We start from the raw sequence: 10,888 nt of genomic DNA, 5'->3' as shown, positions 1-10,888 counted from the left end.
GTTTCCTTTTCTGTGAAATGGGCATGAAAATGCTGATCTCTCAGTATGGTTAAGAGGAGGGCATGAAAGGGCTTCAGAAACCACAAAGGGCTGCTGGCACATTGAGATCCCTCCCTCTACACCCCTAGTGATCCTATTACCCCAAACCACCTTGCCTTCCCTGAATTCAAGGAGCAATCCCACCCCACGGCCCCTGCCCCCTGCCTATTGTGTCCTTGTCTGAGCTCTTCCCTCTGCTTAGAAAGCCTCCTGCCAAGAGACTCTTAATCTCAGGAATCAAACTAAGGGTTGCTGGGGGGTGGGGGGGAGGGATAGGGTGCTAGGTGATGGATATTGGGGAGGGTATGTGCTATGGTGAGTGCTGTGAATTGTGTAAGATTGGTGATTCACAGACCTGTACCCTGGAAGCAAATAATACATTGTGTGTTAATAAAAATTGATTAATTAATTCTAATAAAAGAAAGAAAGCCTTTTCCTGCCTACTTCTCCACATTCTTGCCAATATTCCCTTTTGGGATAGGGATTGCCCATTGCTGATCTGGGAGGTGGGAAATGGTGTGAGGTTTGGTTCTCTTCATTTCTCAGTAACTTGGCATCCCAGGACTCCCAGAAGATTAGAACTGAAGGGGATCATCCAGTCCAACTCCTCACTGATGAGAGAGGGAAACAGAGGCCCTGAGAGGCCGAGGTGGATGCTCTACTTCCTCTTTGTAGAAATCAGGGTTCTCCAGAGACACAGAACTATAGGATGGATATGAGGGAGACTGGCAAGTCTGAAGTCTGCAAAGCCGATGTCCCAGTTTGAATTTCAAGGATTCAGAACCAGGATTAGCTGATATTCCAGTTCAAAGGCCCCCAGACAGAATTCTCTCTCCTCTCGCTCACCCCCTGCAGAAAGGGTCAGCCTTTCATTCTATCCAGGCCTTCAAGTGATTGGGTGAGGCCCACCACCATAGGAAGAGCAATCTGCTTTACTCAGTCTAATGATTTATTTATTTATTTTTCTATGCCTTTATTTATTTATTCTTCAGTGAGTTTAAATCCTCGAGGGGTACAGCATCACATGGATTCTATGGTCAATGGTTTCAGCAGGAAGACTGCTTTAGAATTTGGCATGAATCATGCCACTGTTTCCATGAGCCTGAGTTACCTTTCCCCCAGATTACTCTAGTTTTGTTTGGTTTGCCACCAGGACTCACTGTGTTGATTTTTGCTTTGTATTCATAAGCACACCTCTTGTCTAGATAGAATTCAGTTGCAACTCAAGCATGAACACCTTCAATTTTAAGAAGAGTTATGTGCTCCCTCTGGTTCAGAGACCCCACTTATAGGCAGCAAAAATGGCCTTGAACTATAGCCTTCAAGACATATTCCCAGCAGGCCTCCATAGGTTCCAAGATGGTGGAAAGAGAAAGACCAGTCTAGTGATTTAAATGTTAATCTCATCAAAAACACCATCTTAGAAACACCCAACATAATGTTTCGCCAAATATCTGGGCATCCCATTGCCCCGTCATGTTGATACATAAAATTAACCACCATATTCATGAAAGTCAAAAATCTTTCAGGATCTTTCAGGAGTTAAACAAGTAGGAGTGTGTCTATCAGAGGGATATTTAGAACACAATGGAATTTGGAGAGAAGTGATTTGGACTTTTTTCAAGTTTAAATATTTCTAAGTGAGATTTCCTGTTTAAAATGGCATTTGGTTGGTAATTCCCTTTCCCACCAACCCCTCATATTGTTGGTAATACAATGAAGAAGACAAATGCACAAAGACAAAAGTAGACAGAGACTTGCTTCCCAAATCTGAGAGGACACTTGATGAATGAAAAGACAAGGAAAGTAGAGAAAAACCTTCTCAAGTTCATCTCAGAAAACACAGAGTTACTTAAAAGAGACAAGAAGTCCCTCCAAACCTCTTCCACCACCCCACCCTTGAAAAACCTACAGTCACACGAGAACAGTGAAGGCTGCTTTTGGGGGTGGCCACAATTTTAGCACCCACCCTACAAATACCATCTTCCAACTTATTTCATGCCCAGAGTCTCAAAGAAAACAGCCTTGTAAATCTCAGGGGAGTTTAAGCAAAGTGAGATACTATTCACCTGACCAGATTAGGGGGAAAAGCCTGACAATCCCAGGTACTGGGGGAGGATATGACCTCACCAATAACCTTCACACCTCGAAGGCTAGTAGTAAATTCTCTGTCAGCTTCCATTACTTACCAACGGTACTTGAATGTTTCCTCCTCTTAGAAAGGCTTTCTTTATCTGGCTTTGGGGAACCACACATCCAGTTTCCTCTTGCTGCTTCCTTGTCTTTTTTTCTGGCTCCTCTCCCCCGATTTGTTACCACTGTCATGCCCTGGGACCCACCTCTTGGGCCCTTTTTCCTCACTGTCCACACAGGGCCGATCTTCTTGGTCTCAATTTAGATTTAACACCATCTAGTTGCTAGCAATTCCCAAGTTTATATCCACACCCAAACTTTCCCCCACGTCCCTTAGCTTGGATTTCCCATGGTCAACTCAACATCTCCACCTACATACCTAAGAGTTGTCTTGAACTTCTAGTGTCCAATGTCCAAATGGATGTGTCAATCATCCCCCAGATTGTGCTACTCACAACACTCCCTCTCTCAATAAATGGCAACTCCATCTTCCAGTGGCTCAGGCCAGAGACTTCTGACTCCACTTGGACTCTGTAGCAGATCTGGTTGGCTCTCCTTCCCACGTCTGATTTCTTCTCTCCACCTTCACTGCGACCAGGTCCAAGCTGCCATTTTCTCTTGCTTGGAACATTGCCACAACCTGCAATCTTGTCTCCTTCCTTCTACCCTGGTCTCCTTACAGTCTGTCAGCCACACACTCCTCTAGTGGTCCTCCTAAAATATAAGTCAGATCATGGCATGTTGTTGCTCAAAGCCTGCCATGCTTATTCATTTTTCACTCAAAGCCAAAGTCAAGGTCGTAATAATCACCAACAAGGTCACTGCAACTGGCTCTGTTACCTTTCTAACCTTACCTCTTACTTCTCTTTCTCCTTCCCTCCCTCACCACACTGGCACCTCTGCTGTACTCTGAAGCCTCCAGTCACTCCCATTCCATGACCTTTACTCCTGCAGGTCCCCAGATACCCATGTGGCACACTCCCTCACCCCTTTCAATTCTTAGTTCAGGATCACCTTCTCAATGGGGCCCCGACCATACTACCTCACCTCCTCACTCTCCTTACTCTGCCTTCTTCACAGCATTTTGCACTTTCAAATGTACTATGCAATTTATTTATTTATCACATTTGTTGTCTCTCCCCCACTGATATTGTCAGAAAGAATTTCAATCAAGTTTGGAACAGAGGTGAGGAAAGGGAAGACCAAGCAGAAGCCAGGATTTCAGCTGCAAGACCAGGCTGGTGAAGGCCCCACAGCTACTACCACTGAACCTCAGATATGCCATCTGTGCAGTTGACAACAGGCTTGGCCACTGCTGCTGTGTTGGCCCTACTGGACCTGGAAACTCAGTGTGGCCACCACTCATGGCTAGAAGTAGATTTTTCAAGGCTCCTACTTCTTTATCTCAATAGATCCTATCCAAGGCAGCTGCACTGACTTGGCTGCATCCGGGTCCTAGCAGCAAGGGAGGCTGAGAAAGCAGGTGTTAGGCATACTCACTGCCAAACATAGAAGCGGGGTTCAGACACTGAGTAGCCAAGAAAAATGTCTACCACCTTGGGGCATACCAAGGCCATGAAAGAAGCCCCCAAATTTCCATAAAGTTGGGACTGTACAGGCCATCTTCTCTTATCACAGTCTAGTAAATCACAGCTGTTTGGCTGAAACAACAAATTCAATAGGATACAAGCAGAAAAGGAACTGATTATTTCTCCCTGCTGTCCCTTCAAACTGGTTCTGTACAGATTATTTCTTCTCCAGTCCTTGGACGAAATCTCTGGTGTGTCCCACCATGTTTCCGGTCATCCCTGGATAAAACAAACAAGCCAAGAAAACCTCTCCCTTTAGTCACAAAAACTGTCTTGCCTTTCTCCGTAAGGAAAGTGGGCCCTATCTTCAGTTAAAGCTTCTTCCCTTTCCTGCTCTGGCCAGACGGGGCTGGGAAGCCTGTGGTAGGGGAGGTGGCATGGAGTACTTCTGTCACATTTCCCCTCCTCCAGCCTCTTCCACCCCCAGCCTCTCAACCCAAGGCTCCTGACCCCTTCGGGTGGGTCCAGAGTCAGTGAATGTCAGGGGGAAACTGCACAGTCTAATGTGACTGGTGCTGCTAGGGTCAGTGTTGGAGTTCTCTGGCACTTCTATGGGTTTCACAGAAATCTCCTCACCTGGGACCCTGCGATGACAGTCTCCAGGACAGGATCAAGCTTGTCTCTATCTGGTAGCTTACATCTCCAACTGATTTCCACTGACTCCAACTCTGAACCCTGGCTGTCAGAGGGCCATCTCCCCCACATTATCTTTCCTGGGTCCATCAACCCTCCAAGGGGACTTTTGGGGCAAAGTCCTTATTAAGATGGCCCCAGGTCCAGTCTCCCCATGTGACTCACAGTAGGTCCGTGAGAAAATGCATGCATCTTTGATCCCTTCTATTGTCAGAAGTATGACCCATTCTCTATGTGGTCTTCTTTGTTCTGGCCCCTCAAGTGGATGGCCTTGGCCTCAGGCCTTTGAATTTTCCAAGAGACATTCATTCCCAGTCCACTGCTCCCAGACTCTAACAGATACACATATGAAACTGAGAGGGAAACATTCCCAGCCTCCCCCGGGTAAGGGAAAGGTAAATGCCTCCAACAACTTTCTCAGAGAAATGTTCTCCCCCAGACTCTTCACTCTCAACCCTTTCATATAGTTGAGGTGGATATTGAGCTAAGGTGGTAAAATTCAGTTTCCAGATGCTTTCTTAGCAAGACCTGTAGAGATGGTCTGGCTTCCCACTTGAGGATGTGGGTGGTTTTATTCCCAGATTTTGGGGCTTCAGCCAAAGTGAGAGAGAGTCCCTAGTACAAAGAATTTATTTTAATAATAAAATTTTAAATAGGAAAAAAATGGAAATAAAGATATATTCCATATAAGAAAATAAGAAAAATATTATATATTAAAAATTACAGTTAATTATGTTGCCCAGAGAAATTTCATCATATATTTTAAAAAGAAACAATAAAAATTAGTCATCTAAGTATTTAACTCAAGAAGTCAGGGGGAAAAAACGGCAAAATAAACGTGTGAAAAATAGTAAGAAGAAAGCAATAAAGATTATAATAAAACTAAACACATTCAGCAACAAGAACCCAGAAGAGAGACTAATAAAACCACGAGCAGTTTCTTCCAAAAGTCCAATAAATTATACATACTTCAGGAAAGAGTAATCAAGATGAAAAACGGAAAACAGAAAATGCAGCATTAAAATTAAGAGGGGTGACAGAACCAGATACTGATGAGATTTTACAGTTGTAAGAGGATATTATGTATGTCTCTAGGCTAAGTATCTTTAAAACTGGGAGAAATTGATAACTTTGTACAAAAATATAAGTTGGCAAAGTTAACCAAAGAAAGAAAATTAAAAACTATGGAAGGAAACAAGACAATTATTAAGGAACCATTACCAAATAAGGCTAAGAGCTCACACTGTTTTACGAGCAAATTTCTCTAAACCTTTGAGAAACAAGTAATTCCCATGCTATTTAAACAGTTCCAGACCAAAGAAAAATATGGAAATTTTCCCAACTCCTTCTTACAAACCCAGCATATCCCTGATTTTCAAGCCTAACGGGAGTGTCACAATACAGAATGCTTGCCTACAGATTTCTTAAAATCCCAATAAAGCAATAGCAAATAAGATTCAGCAGCATATTAAAGTGCTAATATACCATGCCAAATAAGGTTTATTTCAAGAGGGTAAGAATGGTTTGATATAAATCTATTGGTATGGTTCCTTACATTAATAGGATAAACGAGAAATGCCATATGATAATCTTGAAAATGCAACAAAAGAACACAATTCAACCTCTATTCCAAATTCTGAACACTCTAAGTAAACTTGGAGTAGAAATATATTTCCTTAACTGAAAGGAGTATTTCCTACCAAAAGCTGCTATCACACCCAGAATGAAATGGCAGACACATCCCTGTTGTGGGCAGGAACAAGACATGAATGCCTGTGATTACCACTCTCATTTAACAGAGGACAGCTGATTGATTCTAAACAAAGGGTATGAATAGCACAAAGAAGGAATCAAAGATAATATTTGCAGATGATATAATTTTCTAGCTTGAAAATCCAAAGTTATCAACTAAAAAATTCTACTACTATTCATTCTACATGAATGAGAATATTCAATAAGGTGATCAGTTACAAAATAAAAAAATAAGAATCAATGACTCTCAATACATTAGCAATAAAATGTGAGAAAATCCAGAGAATAAAAAGAGCCCGTTCACAATAGTAACAAAATATAAATGATCCAGAAATTAATGTAACAAGAAATTTATGTGACAAAGACTATAATGCTTTACCAAGACATGTAAAGACAACCTGAATAAATGGAAAGGTACATCTACGGCTTCCGTCTATGGCCACACAGGCTGAACACTTCAAAACTCCAATATGAATGGCACCCCCTGGGGTTGTGCAATGTGCTGGCCTTGGACATATCATGTTCCTGGGTGGTAAGATTCAGTAATGTGAGGTTATCAGTTTTCCCCAAATGAATTTATAAATTTAATAAGATACCAGTTAAAATCCAGCAGGACATTTGAGAACTTAGCAAAATGATTTTGAAGTTCATATACGTGAAAGAATAGTCAAGAACATTTTGAAAATAAATAGTAAATGAGGAGACTTACACTACCAGGCATTAAAACATTCCAAAGTCAGGGTGCCCTGGTGGCTCAGTCAGTTAAGCATCCAACTGTTGATCTCAGCTCAGGTCTTGATCTCACAGTCCTGAGTTCAAGCCTTGTACTGGACTTCACACCAGGCACGGAGCCTCTTAAAAAGAAAAAAGAAAAACATATTCCAAAGTCACAATAAAGAAAACAGGGAGGTTCTACTAGTAAAGAAACTTGGTACATTCAGCTCAGTGGAACAGAGTAGCGTCCACGAACAGATGCAAATTTAGGTGCCAACTTAGTATATGATAAAGGTAAACATTTAAACATGTATGTTGGGGGACGCCTGGGTAGCTCAGTTGGTTAAGCAGCTGCCTTCAGCTCAGGTAATGATCCAAGCGTCCTGGGATCGAGTCCCACATCGGGCTCCTTGCTTGGCAGGGAGCCTGCTTCTCCCTCTGCCTCTGCCTGTGCTTGCTCACTCTCCCTCTCTCTCTCTGACAAATAAAAAAAAAAAAATCTTTAAACATGTATGTTGGGATTTGGGGGAAATAGATCACACTAAAGTGGTGTCAGGACTATCAGCTAACCATTTAGAAAAATAGAAACTTTTTTTTTAAATAGCAGAGACCATAATAAATTGCATTTGTTGACAAGATCTAGATGGAAAACATGAAATGACAAAATACAGGTGGACATTTATATTTTCCTAGGGGTAATTTTAGGACTCTTATTCAAGATAATATCTTCATTAGTTTAGGGATGAATAAATCATCAATCATTTTGCTGTATATTAGGAAAAAACATACAAAACTTCTAAATATTCCTAATTTATAATTTTCCATACAAATGGAGCAAAAGTCTCATTGAAGCTCTCATGAAAGAGTAGGTTATAAAGAGAAATGTAATTTTATTTTAGAGAACCATATAAAACTTTTAGAACATCAGCTTCATTGGGGAATAATTTATTACATTAAGTTAGCAATTTTATAAATTGTTTTTAATTGAGATATTTATTGAGATAATAGTAGAGTCATTGTGTAGTTGTAATAACTATAATATATATATATATAATAACTATTACAGAGAAACTTTACCCAGTTTCCCCAAAATGGTAATAACTTACAACACTGCCGTACAACATCACAGCCTAGATATTGACATTGATCGCATCAAATGATCTTATTCATTTTACTTGTACTCATGTGTGTGTAATATTTAGTTCTATACAATATTATCCCATGTGTGGGTTGGTGTACCTACCACCACAATCAAGATACTGAGCAGTTCCAACACTATGAAGATCCCCCAAGTTGCCCTTTTATAACTACACCGATATCTCCCTCTCCACACACACATAGTTTAATAAGTGTTGACAAAGAAATACAAAGAAAAGAATAATCATCTCCACAATTAGAATAGAAAACATTTCTATCATCCCAGAAAGTTCCCTCTTGCCTTTTTGCAGTCATTTCATTCCCCTCCCTCCTCACCCTTGTCAACCATTGATCTGCTTTCTATTCTTGTAGTTTTACCTTTTCTAGAATTTCATAGATATGTAATCAGCATAATGTTTTTGAGAGTCATCCATGTTGTTGAAAGTATCAGTAGTTCATTCCTTTTATTGCCACATAGTACCCCCTTGTATGGATATGTCACATTTTGTTTAGCACCCCATCTATCTATAGACATTTGGGTTGTTTTCAGTTCTTTATTACTATGAACAAAGCCATGAATATTCAAGTCTTCATCGACTGTTTTCATTTCTCTTGGGTGGATACCTAAGAGTGTGATTGCTGGATCATATGGTAAGCATATGGTTTATTTTGGATAGTTACTAAAGCTATAGTTTTCTTTCTTCGAAGTCCAATCTGGTACTAATAACATCCCATGTGTTTTTGCATTTCAGATACTGTATTTCCCATTTCTAGAAATTCCATTTGGATCTAAAATTTTTTCAACTTCCATGTCTTTCCTCATCATGGTCACATTCTCCTCTTCCTTCTCAAACAGATGGATCATGATAGCTATTTTAATGTTCTTTGCTAAATCCACCATTCTCTATCATTTCTTGATTTGTTTTTAATGATTAGTTTTCCATTTGGTTATGAGTCACATTTTCCTATTTCTTTGCTCGCTTGGTAATTTTTTATTAGATGCTGGACATTATAAATTTTACATTGTTGATTGCTGGATTTTGTTGTATTCCTTTCAATACCATTGGATTTTGTTTTGGCACACAAATCAGTTGGATCCTTTTGAGACTTACAGAGAAGCCTTTAGTCTAGGGTTAATTTTGCCTCACTATTAAGGCAATACCTCTTGGAAGATTCTATTCAATGCCTCATGTATAAGGATATCTATACACTCTGGCTGGTGGGAACATGAAGAATTCCCAGCCCCATGTGAGCTCCGGGAACTATCCTGCCTACTCCTTGCCTGGAAACAGACATCTTTGCTTAGGACGTTAAAGCATAACATTAAAGGCAGAAACTGTTAGGGAAAAGAGTTATAGATTTGACAACATAAAAATTTAAAGCTTCTCTCTTTGGTTTCCTCTTAAATTCACTTCAAGTCAGCTGTTGTTTCTCATTTATTTGAATGCCAGTTGGTAGAGGGAGAATATCAATGGGCCCTGGGTCTGAAGCCAGCTCTGCCACTCACCGTGCAACCACAGGGGAAATTCTCCTTTCTGGTCCTCGGTCTTCGGATCTGGAAAAGTGTAGGGTCCTCCCTGAGGCACTTCAGCCCCAACACCATGCCCCCTGGCCAAGATAGTACCAGCTTCTTGCTCATTTCTCTGCCTCCATAATAACTGATGCTTGGGGCCTCCAGCTCCACCTCAAAGCAGCCTTCTTTTTTCTATTTCCCTTTTTAAATATAATTTACTTTTTATTTGATTTATGGACTTGGTCCCAGTCACTGAACTTCATTTGGCTTAGACGGCTTATTGATTTTCAATAACGGTGGAGCAGAAGAATAAAGAGATGACAGCAGCACTTGGCTGCAGACCCAGGGCCAGCTGAGAGAGGCAGGAATTAATCATCTCCGGGGTGATCACTCAGGCTGTCCCTGGCAGGACAGCAACCCAGGGAGCTTGGCCAGCGTGGGACAGCGCAGCAAGCCACATGGTGATTGCCTGCCTTTGATAACATCAGCACACCAGACTTCTCTGAGTTCTAATTCTAGCATCACCCGATGTGAGTCAATTACCCATCCAGCATCCTCATGTTCCCGGAGGAGACTCTGAAAGAGCTCCCGAGGCTAGCTAGAGGGAGGCTGCGCCATTTGGATCAACAGGGAGGAGAAGATGATTATGTACAAACGTATCAGCATTAAACAAATGAATGGAAAAATAAACAGACAGTGAAAGGTGAAGGGGATGCAGATGTGCTGGGTATGCTTGTTGATTTTGGCGTGGCTTCTCTTGGTTGCCTGTAGCAGCTGAAAACAGCAAGTCTGATCTATTTTTACTTCCCTAAAGAAATGGGGGGCGGGGAAGCTTTCTTTGTCTCTGGTCCTTTGCACATGCTGGTTTCTGCACAATGTTCCAGCCCTCTCTTTGTGTAGCCAGTCCTGCTTCTTCCTCAGGTCTCAGCTTAGTTGCTGCCTCCTCTGGGAACTCTTTCCTGATCCACTCCCCACCCAACTCTCTCAACCCCTCTCCTCATTCCCCACCCTTGGCGGCCCCCACTTCATGCTCCCCCAGGTTCTGTGTTCACCCTGTTAGGACAGTCACCACACTGCATTACAATAGTTATATGGGCAGCGTTGTAGTTCACTGTTAACAGCAATAGCAGTGTGCTGTTTTCTTAACTTTAGCTCCTACTCAACTCCCAACTCTGTGAAGGTAGACACTGTGCCTGTTTATTCACCCCGTGTCCTGGTATATAAGAAATAAGAAATATTTGCTGAATGAATGAAAGCTAAAAAGAATGATTTTCAAAGTTACACATTCAAAGCATATTTACTGATGGTTAATTACATACTAACTTTGTGGCTAGGTGTTGAAATCCATTAATTCCTTTACTTAATCCTCTCTGCAACC

The 10,888-nt window shown here is 41.4% G+C and overlaps 1 pseudogene across 1 annotated transcript; it reads right to left on the bottom strand.

The window, feature by feature from the left end:
- Positions 1 to 1,036: 1,036 nt before the first annotated feature.
- On the bottom strand, positions 1,037 to 2,803 carry LOC308353377 (large ribosomal subunit protein eL33-like; annotated as a pseudogene). The gene is made up of 2 exons: positions 2,756 to 2,803; positions 1,037 to 1,351 (listed from the first exon to the last, which is right to left on the bottom strand). The product of its transcript is annotated as a large ribosomal subunit protein eL33-like (transcript).
- Between the last annotated feature and the right edge of the window lie 8,085 nt (positions 2,804 to 10,888).

The sequence above is a fragment of the Martes martes genome (assembly GCF_963455335.1).
Source record: "Martes martes genome assembly, chromosome: 12".
Taxonomy (NCBI): Eukaryota; Metazoa; Chordata; class Mammalia; order Carnivora; family Mustelidae; genus Martes; species Martes martes.
Note: the sequence above shows the minus strand (reverse complement) of the source record. Positions and strands in the feature narration are given on the sequence as shown.